This window comes from Mercenaria mercenaria, chromosome 18 (genome assembly GCF_021730395.1).
Source record: "Mercenaria mercenaria strain notata chromosome 18, MADL_Memer_1, whole genome shotgun sequence".
Lineage (NCBI taxonomy): Eukaryota > Metazoa > Mollusca > Bivalvia > Venerida > Veneridae > Mercenaria > Mercenaria mercenaria.
This window is the reverse complement of record NC_069378.1, coordinates 35740795-35751060: the sequence shown is the minus strand read 5'-3', so window position 1 is coordinate 35751060 and position 10266 is coordinate 35740795.

The window sequence follows — 10266 nt, the reverse complement described above, 5'->3', positions numbered from 1 at the left end:
CTTTCATTGTCAGACCAGTTTGAAGTTCTGTTCGGCTCATTCTTTAATTTTGCATTAGCAAATAACTTATAAACACGAGTCATGTGTTTGTTTTGTCTCAAACTAAAGGTTTATAATTGCATTTAAACAAACTTACATAGCATAAGCATCTTGTCAGTTTTCGCGTGAATTTTAGCAATTTCGATGTTATAAATACATATAATTCATGAAAATATACCAATGTATGAACATACCTGCTAAACACACATTACAGGAAAGCGTAAATATTCAATACGTTTTAACTAACATATTAATATATAATTTCAAAGTGCTTTCAGTAAGTATAAAAGATATTATCAACCTCTTCATGAATGTTCTGAACAGTATTCAGGATATATCAGTGTAATATCAAGCAATACTACATATTAATGCACATTTTTCTTCTTAGTATAACACCATCAGTGACTAAATGTTTTTCAATATTTCTGATGGTATTTAGTATTTTATTATATTTCTAACTGATTTTATTTTCGTCATTTCATTTATTGAGAGATATCTTGGCTTTCTGTTTTCTTGACAACCGGTGCATTTTCTTGAACTTTAAATCTGAAAATGGTATTTGGAGATGCTTGGGGAGAAGGTCTGTGAGCAAGTGGTTCACTGACTTAGACTCACTTACCCTTTAGCGATGTTGGTTCGAAACATCGATTTTGGTGCAGTATTCTTCATGTGAAGTAGCCATCCAGATGGCATATGGACTGTCGGAATGTTTTAATCGGGCGCCTTTCGGAATGTTTTAATCGGGCGCCTGTCGGAATGTTTTAATCGGGCGCCTGTCCATGCATGGAACAATGTTCGGAGGGGCACCAGGGATCTTCCTCCAAAATCAAAAGCTGGAAAGTCGCCATATATAATTTCTACAGAAGTATAAATGTACAATGCTAAGGTGCAATTATTTTTATGGTAAAGAGTTCCTGTTCTGTGGCCTCGCGAAAAGCGAAAAACAGTTAATGTCGACAAGTTTCTTCTTCTGAGCATGAGAAATGAATTGAATGGAATTCTTCTTTCGTCAAATCTAATAAATACTGATGAGATGTAAGTTTTAAATTATCAGTGCAACACAAATGACTTCATACGGTGCCCTTCCAGTAAGTTTAGACATCAAATGATAGTACCAAAACAAACAAAAAAAATGAATAGGTAAACAATGTTATTTTTCTACTTTAACCGTGGTATGCCAAAAATAAACTTAAAACTAAATAGTTTAAGATTTGCACCTTAATTCTCAAAACACATTAAATCAAGTCTGGTCTTAATTGAGCAATATAGTCCATTATATCATATAAATTCTACTTTACATGAAACTACAATCATTCCTTATATATACATGTACTCCATTGCAAGTTCCAGTTTAAGTTCTACTGGACATTAAAGCTTACACTCAGCAAAATTCCTAATCGGTCAGTTTATATTGTATTACTATTTTGTTAATAATGCATGTATTTACACGAAATTTCACACACCGACATTTGAATAGGTACTGCAGCTAATTATTGATTTATTTTTGACCGACTCACGGCCAAAGTAACCGGATTAGGTGTTTTGACCAATATAGCATAGTTTGCATGTACAGGGCATGTGCACTAATATGCGCGTGTTAATGATCTCTTTTGGCATTATTGACGAAAGTCCTACTAGAAAAACACAGATCATCGTGAAATTGACACAAGAGCAACGCGCCCGGGATGTTGGAATTATACAACAAAATTCAAAATCGGTCACTTCAATGAATTGTACTTGGTTAAATTTCGCCAAAAGAGCGCGGATAGTAGATAACTAACGATTGGAGGTTCTTGTAAGCGGAAATAAGGGTAAAAATGGAAATATCGATCAAAGTTACAGCTACACACAAATTATATCAAAATTCTTTTGAAACTGCAAAAATAATTACACACGTGTCGTAGATGTGTCCCAGCTAGCAACATTTCGACAGCTCGATCGCGTTGCACTTGTGTCAATTTCACCATGATATGTGTTTTTCTAGTCGGATTTTCGTCAGTAATACCAAAAGTGTAAACGAACACGTGCATGTTGGTGCACAGGCCCTGCACGTGCAAAATATGCAATATTAGTCAGAACGTCTAATGCGGTTACTTTGGCTGTGAGTCGCCAAAAATAAATTAACAATTAGCTGCAGTACCTATTCAAATGTCGGCATGTGAAATTTCGTGTAAATATATGCATAATTAAGAAAATAGTAATACAAATATAAACTGACCGATTAGGAAATTTGTTGAGTGTATATCAAAAATTCAACGCATAGATATACTTATAAAACAATCAACTACGCAGTCTTCTAAGGGTAAGATTAAACCTGAATAAACTTAAAATAGTTAAATATCTATATTTCCCTCTTCTTTCATTGTAAAATACCTTTAGATGCAAGGGAACTCCTATTAAGGACTGCCCCACATCCTGCACTGAAAGCGGACACTCTACCGTGGCTTTATTGAGGTCGTATAATTTCCTCTTGAAAATAAAATGCTAAAAACATGCGCAAATTGAACAACGCCGAGCTGACGTTCAGTTATACTTTTTTCATAATTTGCTAAGGAAAAATATGATATGGGGAATACCACTTCTTGTGTTAGCCTCTTACACTGCGCATGTTTTTTTTTAATAACACACGAGTTCCCTAGCAAGGCGAACAACTTTAGTTCCTTTGTCATGTTCTGCTATAAATTGCACTGGCTAGCCTTATTCCCAGCCAGCATTCTATATCGGCCCGATATCAAACCGACGTCGTTGTCTATAACGGCCCGATATCGGCTTCAATATCGGCTGCAAATAGGAATGATGTCGGCCTGACGTCGGCAGACGATATCGGGCCAACATCATAATGACATCGGTCCGACATTGGCAAACGATATTTGGCCAACATCAAAATGACATCGGCCCGATATTGGCAGATCATATCGTTGTCGCGAAATAGTGTGACACGCAGTGCTTCGTCAAAGTTTTCTTCAAATATACACAGAGATTCTCAGAGTAACTTACTTGAGATGTGTCTCGCATCATGTGTATGATGGTTATTTGATTTTACTGATATAATATTTTTCACAACTATATACTACATGTTTTATACAGTTACGTAAGTTTTCTGTATATTCTTAACACTATTAAAATTGTTCAATTTGAATTTTAAACATATTTATATTTTCATTTTTTTGTAAAGATAAATATTTCTACGGCGGCATTCTACATAACATAAAAATGCATCTTAATTATAACCTCCCTTTATTACATATAACATTTTGATAAATACCGTCTACAAATTTTGTTTGGAACTTAGTTTGATTAAATCTGGCATACATCACATTTGCTTAATAAATTAGCACACATACACAATTAGATTACTTTTTCACGTTTATCAATAATATTTTGAAAAATATAGCTATATTAGAGAATCCAATATCGGCCCGATGTCAATCCAACGTACGAAATAGTTACGCTGATTGATGTCGATCTACCGATTTCAATATTTTGCGGCAGTTCAACGGCCCGATCTCGGCGATATATGATCATTTTGTGTCGTTTCGCCGTAAAACCTAACTCACTCGCTCACAACGGCCCGACGTCGGCCTACATCGGCACATTTTGCCGACATTCCGACATTATACCTATATCGGGCCGATATAGTCATGCTGGCTGGGTTGTTTGTTGTAATCTGAGGCTATTTAGTTTGTTTGATCTAGTATTAATATTTTCTCTCGTAGTCGTGATACTAGAAGAATGTTTTTATTAAAATAAATATTACTTTCAATCACGGGTGATGCAGAGATTCCAGTTCCATATATATACCACTAAATAAAGCTATTCCAGCTAGAATAACAAGCTGTAATACATAAAGGTCTAGAAGTCCGATTCTTCTTCTTTTTCTTCTTCCGAATTAAGAAAAGAGCTGGGATACCGATCGTACTGAAGCTCTGCGAAAAACATGTACAAGTAATAGTTATAGTATGTGTGAGAGTGTGTTACCAGGATATATCAGAGCTAGGGGTACATCGAGGGTATTTTTCTCTGCACATATCGTCGAGGCCGGTAGGCCGAGACAGATATGTGAAGAGAAAAATAACGAGATGTACCCCTAGCTCTGATATATCCTGGTAACACACGAGCACTACATATTATAACTGTTTTATCGCATAGTTTATCATTAAAATTTATATATCATTTTCATTTAAATTTGTTTATTATTATTTTTACTATTTTGATTCCCTTTCTGCGCCTCGCTGACTGAAACACTAAAACTTCTGTTTTAGAAAATGTGTTCCCCAGATAAAAGTACCCAACAAATTTCTGCATTGGTTTTAAATCTTTGCATTTCATTGGCCAGACATATTGTAAAACTTGTTGTTTTGTTTGTAAAAAAAAATCAAAGAAAAAGAAACATTTGAGAAATCTCAGAATTTCATATATTTCATGTATTTCCGAATTTGGCAATAACTATCAAGTTTTTGAAATATTCTAGTTTATTTATTCTTTTACTTTATAAATGTAGGTGTTTGTGACAATTCTTTCTCTGTGAACTGTAAATTGGGGCTAAAATCATCTTTTCTTTGAAAGGAAAAAATTATACTCCCTTGATAGGACCTCAATAGAGAAAAAGTGTTCCGATATATATCGGAACAGTTTTACTGTGCTGATATATATCGGAACACTTTTTTTCTTATGAAACTCCATAGAGATTTCCGTGTTGATATATATCGCAACAGTTTTGTAAGATATCAGCACAGTTTTGTAGTAATAATGTGTGTTACTATGTATAACATGCTGCAAAGATCAAAGGAAAATTGCCGCACTATGCGATAAAGTGAAATAGAACATACATCACCCGATATTTTTGGTGACGAGGCGGGCCATTTTTACTATAGTAGTCGAATTTATGCAGACGTCTTGAATACTGTGTCTTATCAAAACATTTTTCAAAACTCAAGCAGGAACACTATTCATATTGCATCAGAAAGTAAATTCCTCATACACTGGTTCATTCATTCTTAATCAACCATGAAACGTTACAGTCAATCTACAAACGTAACAAAACAATAGAGCGGTCCATTCCTTCTCCGAGGGTCAAAATGAAAATATCTATCAAATTGAGGTTAAACTACTATGCGTGGAAATTTACATTCTGATCAATTTTGATCTACAGTTTACAAACTTGTTCAAGAAAAAAAGCCATACAACTAAATGTCCTTCAAAAACTTAGTACATTTTCAAATGATTGAATGCAAGAAACTAATTATTAATTTTCAAATCTTTTATCAGATCAAACTTCAATTTCTGCCCTCATACTTGGTATTTTTGATGTACATTCAACTGATTTGTAACACAATGTAATGGTCTTGAGGGTGGTATGAATTAATTATGAATCAAACTTTAACAGGTTACGTAAGATAGCAGCTGAACATCTTAAATGTATATACAATTTATCCAAACAATATCTTTGGTCTTACGGATAAAAGTAAGGTCAGATATTCAAACATCCTGGAAGCCCCACAAGGCATGACAAGAATTCCTCGTGTGGGGAATAGTTTTCAACACGGCCATTAGTACAAAGATTTTGCCCAGGCTAATCTGTGCTTGGACAGGATCCAAATTGTAAATTTTAGAAGCATCGTTTCTTTGCACCTGACTTTAACATCTTGCGCTGTATGATTTCATTTGCAATGCTCTTTTGCTGTCACTTTTTCGATGTTTTATGTATATGCCTGCTTTTAGGCCAGACATTGTATGCGTATATGTATTTTTTCTTATTGCAATAAAGATGCCACTTAGTTTGTTGTCAACTGGATTTTTTTTGGACACCCTAGACATTCAAAATACAATAAGTGCCAAGTGTTCTGCTTACAGTAGAAACAGTGTTTTGTTTGCTGGTTTGCTAAATCAATAGAAACAGGTGTTTTTCCTGATCAATTAAAAAAGCCCAAGTAACTCCCATTTTAAAGAAAAAGGACACCTCAGGCAAGTCTCTAATTACAGACCAGTGAACATACTTCTCATTCCATCAAAACTTGGTACTCAGTGACCAAAGGTCTTTTTATTTTGATAACATGATGATATTTTGCTATATGAATTGTTGTGTTATGGAGTATCTGATAAATCTGTAAAACCGTTACAATAATAGCTATTAAACAGAAAGCAACAAATTGAAATGGGTCAAATTTTAAGTTTTTGGGCAGATTTGCTCAAGGGTGTTAGGCTGAATCTTCGACTCCACCCCCCCACCACACACACACATGCTGTTTGATACTCTATTGTATTCAAAGAGGCACCTGATACAACTATACAGATGATACCACGCTCTCTTTAAAGTCCTCCAAGATGAAGCGAAATTATCATTGACTTGTTTCATTTTGATTGCATACAAGCCAACCCTTACAGGTTTCAGACCATCCCTGTTGGCAAGAAAACTATCAGCAAATCTCCTTTTTTAATCTATGAAACACATACATTTCTTGTGAGGAAGTAGCCAAACTTTTGGGGTGGACATTGACTGCAAGCTGAAATTTGATTTTCATATTAGTAATTCTTGTAAAAAGGCTGCACAGCAGGTAAATGTTTTAAAAGAATAACTAAATGTACCATATTCTACACTTTTATATTGTCAAACTTAAACTTTCGTTCACTAGCACTGCATTTCTGCTCTGAAACTAATACTAAGAAATTGGAAAAGATTTCAAGAGAGACCTCTAAGATTTGTGTACGACGATATTTTTTTCTACATTGCCAGTGTTACCAGTGTGCCCATATCACGTGACTTTGACGTCATTTTATGGCTAAGACGGCAAGCCAAATTCCGTCGATTCGATTCTTCAATGTGGCGTAAGTTCTTTATTTCTTGATCAAATATGACCAAATCAAGCGCAGGCTAAGGAAAAAAGTGAGTACTTCACTCACAAGTAAACGGTTTTATCAACAGATGAACAGTTTTGGCCTGAAAACGGGAAAACTGTTTTGTTTAGAGAAAATGAGCATGGTAAGACGGCAAGCAAGAGCCCTTTTTGACAGAAAAACGGATGATTGTACACATCAGAGGTGTCGCACGTATTACCGATTCGCAGGAATTTAATGCCGGCTCTGTTGGAGGCCTTAATTGACAAAAATGTAGCCGAATTATTTAAAAACTTTTTAAAAATCCAAATATGCTAAGACGGCAGTCCGCTAAGACGGCAAGTCATTTTTTATGTAATATCGTCTATGGAGTCGCACTTCTCTATAAGCGGTCACTGGATGTTTACCAATAGTAGATCATTCTACTTCTTGTCAAAACTATAGGTAAACATCAAAGAACAAGAACCGTATATAAGTGAAGCCATATGATGTTTTGAACGACCTTATATAAATATGCCTTTTTTTTTTTTTTTTTTTTTTTTTTGTACAGTTTCTAAATTGTGAGGCTTAATAGATAAATTAAACGAGAATTATGATTTTGCTCTAGCAGGATTGGCATATAAGTGAGAACTGTTCTAGAAAGGTTAAGAATTCAAAAGCTAACACATGTATACCATCTTGGATGTACCTCTGCGTGTCGGTCTTAAGATTAAAGTATGTTAAAGCGGTTCGAAAACTAAAGAACAATATACAGTATGCAGCAGGCAACACAAATAATACACATTTTTGACCTAATTCAGTACTACTTTATATGTTCACAAGTCTGTTGTACATATAATGTTTGAGGTAATGTTTTCTTGACAAATCGTTACGTATTAAAAATAAGGCTACTTATTAGAACAGCCATTCTGTCGACTTCCACAAATCAAAAACACAATTTTCAGATATATAGAATAATGTTTTGACAAATAAGAATCTTATGCTTAACTCAGTCTATAAGCTAGAAGACATGCTTTAAAAAGTATTTCTATGTAGCTGTGTTCAAAGTATCGAGTAGAATAGAAAAATCTTATTTTTTCCCCAAAATTTAACACGATATCACATATTAAAATAGAAATGGAAACTCCACAGGTCGCTCAACACAACAAAAACGAAAATGTTGCAGGCAAGGTTTGATTGAGCCTGTTCGTGGATGGTAGTGGAAATGCATGCTACCGTACACGCCCTCTAGCCCCGGCTTGACCAGAGCTCAACATTAACACATGCTAAAAGTACAAAAAGCAATTTAGAGACATCCGCAGATGTATTCAAACGATGATGAACATGGAACCTTCACGTGATACACGTGTTGAGGCGTGTAATTCCATGAAGAGCGGCGTTTGGTCCCCAGATAAAATAAGGGTTTGCCCCAACGAGAAAACAATGGGCAGAACTAAACAAACTAGAATTTAGGAAGGGATCTGAGGTTATGGAACCTGCGTTTCACAGGAACAGTCAAAAGGCAAAATTAAAAAGCAGACACCATATCCAAGGGGTGATTAAACAATACCCAAGGCTATGAAAGCGGGAGTATTGGAACCACCCACAAATACACCAACTTTCACAATTCTTGGAGAAAGGGTTGTAATAATTCTACACATTTCTGCAAAATCAACTACTTGTTTAGCCGAGCCTAATAAAATAAAATGTACTGATGTCACGACTTAACGACCTGTGAAGTTTCCACTTTTTAGCTCGACTATTGGAAGAATAGTTTAGCTATTCTACTCACCCTGGCATCGGCGTCGGCGTCACACCTTGGTTAAGTTTTTGCATGCAAGTACATACAGCCATCAATTAAAGGCATATAGCTTTGAAACTTATTTTTTCTTTTTCTAGGTCAATTACCAACCTCTCTGGGTCAAGTCCCATAACTCTGACATGTATTTTGAGCAAATTATGCCCCCTTTTGGACTTAGAAAATTTTGGTTAAAGTTTTACATGCAAGTTACTATCTCCAAAACTAATGCAGATATTGATTTGAAACTTCACATGTGTCTTCGGGGTTATAAAACTAGTTGATAGCAGCAAGTCCCATAACTCTGACTTTCATTTTGGCCAAATTATGCCCCCTTTTGGACTTAGAAAATTCTGGTTAAAGTTTTGCGTGCAAGTACATACAGCTATTACTAAAAGGCATATAGATTTGAAACTTATTTTTTCTTTTTCTAGATCAATTACTAACCTCACTGGATCAAGTCCCTTAACTCTGGCATGTATTTTGGGCAAATTATGCCCCCTTTTGGACTTTGAAAATTCTGGTTAAAGTTTTACATGCAAGTTTCTATCTCCAAAACTCATGCAGATATTGAATTGAAACTTCACATGTGCCTTCGGGGTTATAAAACTAGTTGATAGCAGCAAGTCCCATAACTGATATGCATTTTGGTCAAATTATTCCCCCTTTTGAACTTAAAAATCTTTTGATATTTAACCTTTTTGGGTAATATTTTCCTGCTTCTGGGGCAATATTTCGAAAAGTCGAGCTTGGCTGTCTTACGGACAGCTCTTGTTTCTATTTTAAGTAATCTTGACACCAAAACATTAAAAATGTTGCAACCCTACTTCTTTAATTCATGGGTTGTTGTCTTTAAACTCCATTACCTTGTTAAAATGTTTGTACAAACGACCGACCCTGCTTCAACAACAGTAGAAGTCAGTGGGGTCCGCCAAACTGGAAACTACCCCAAGATCCTGCTGTTTCGACTTCCGTGCAGTTTTAAGATAAGAAAAAGAACCATACACATGAAAATCATCGGGAGAAGACGCAAATGCCCCGTTGATATGCTTTGATTCAATTTTGCTTAAAAGAAATCAGACAGTTTCATTTATCGGGCACACATACTTAGAAACTTCACACCAGGCAAACATCAACATTTGATATACTAAGATAAGATTTATTAATTGAGTCGGAAAGTCAAATTACAAGTACCATTTATTAGCTCTGATGAGATTTTTAACCGACTAGGAATTCTCGTTATGTACTGTTATGATTCTATTTTGCTTCATAATCTATTTTAAAACTCTGTAGCTTTTTACTCTGTTTTATTAACGTTTATCAAAATGACAACATTCATGTAAATTTTTCAATTCAGTAACAATTATAATAATCCGGGACTGATGTAATGTTGTTAAAAGTCATAGTAAAGTACCCCTAACATCTAAATGTATTCAGTATAAGCAAGGAATGTCAATTGTTTATCTTGTAAGTATTAATATAGGTTATTACATTAAATATCGAGACAAATAGGTAAGTTAACCAAACGTGTACTTGCATCACGACCATTTTCCTTAAAGCCCTGCTCCCGTCCTACCTTTTAACTTGAATTGTCACTGAAAAAGCATGAAAATCCT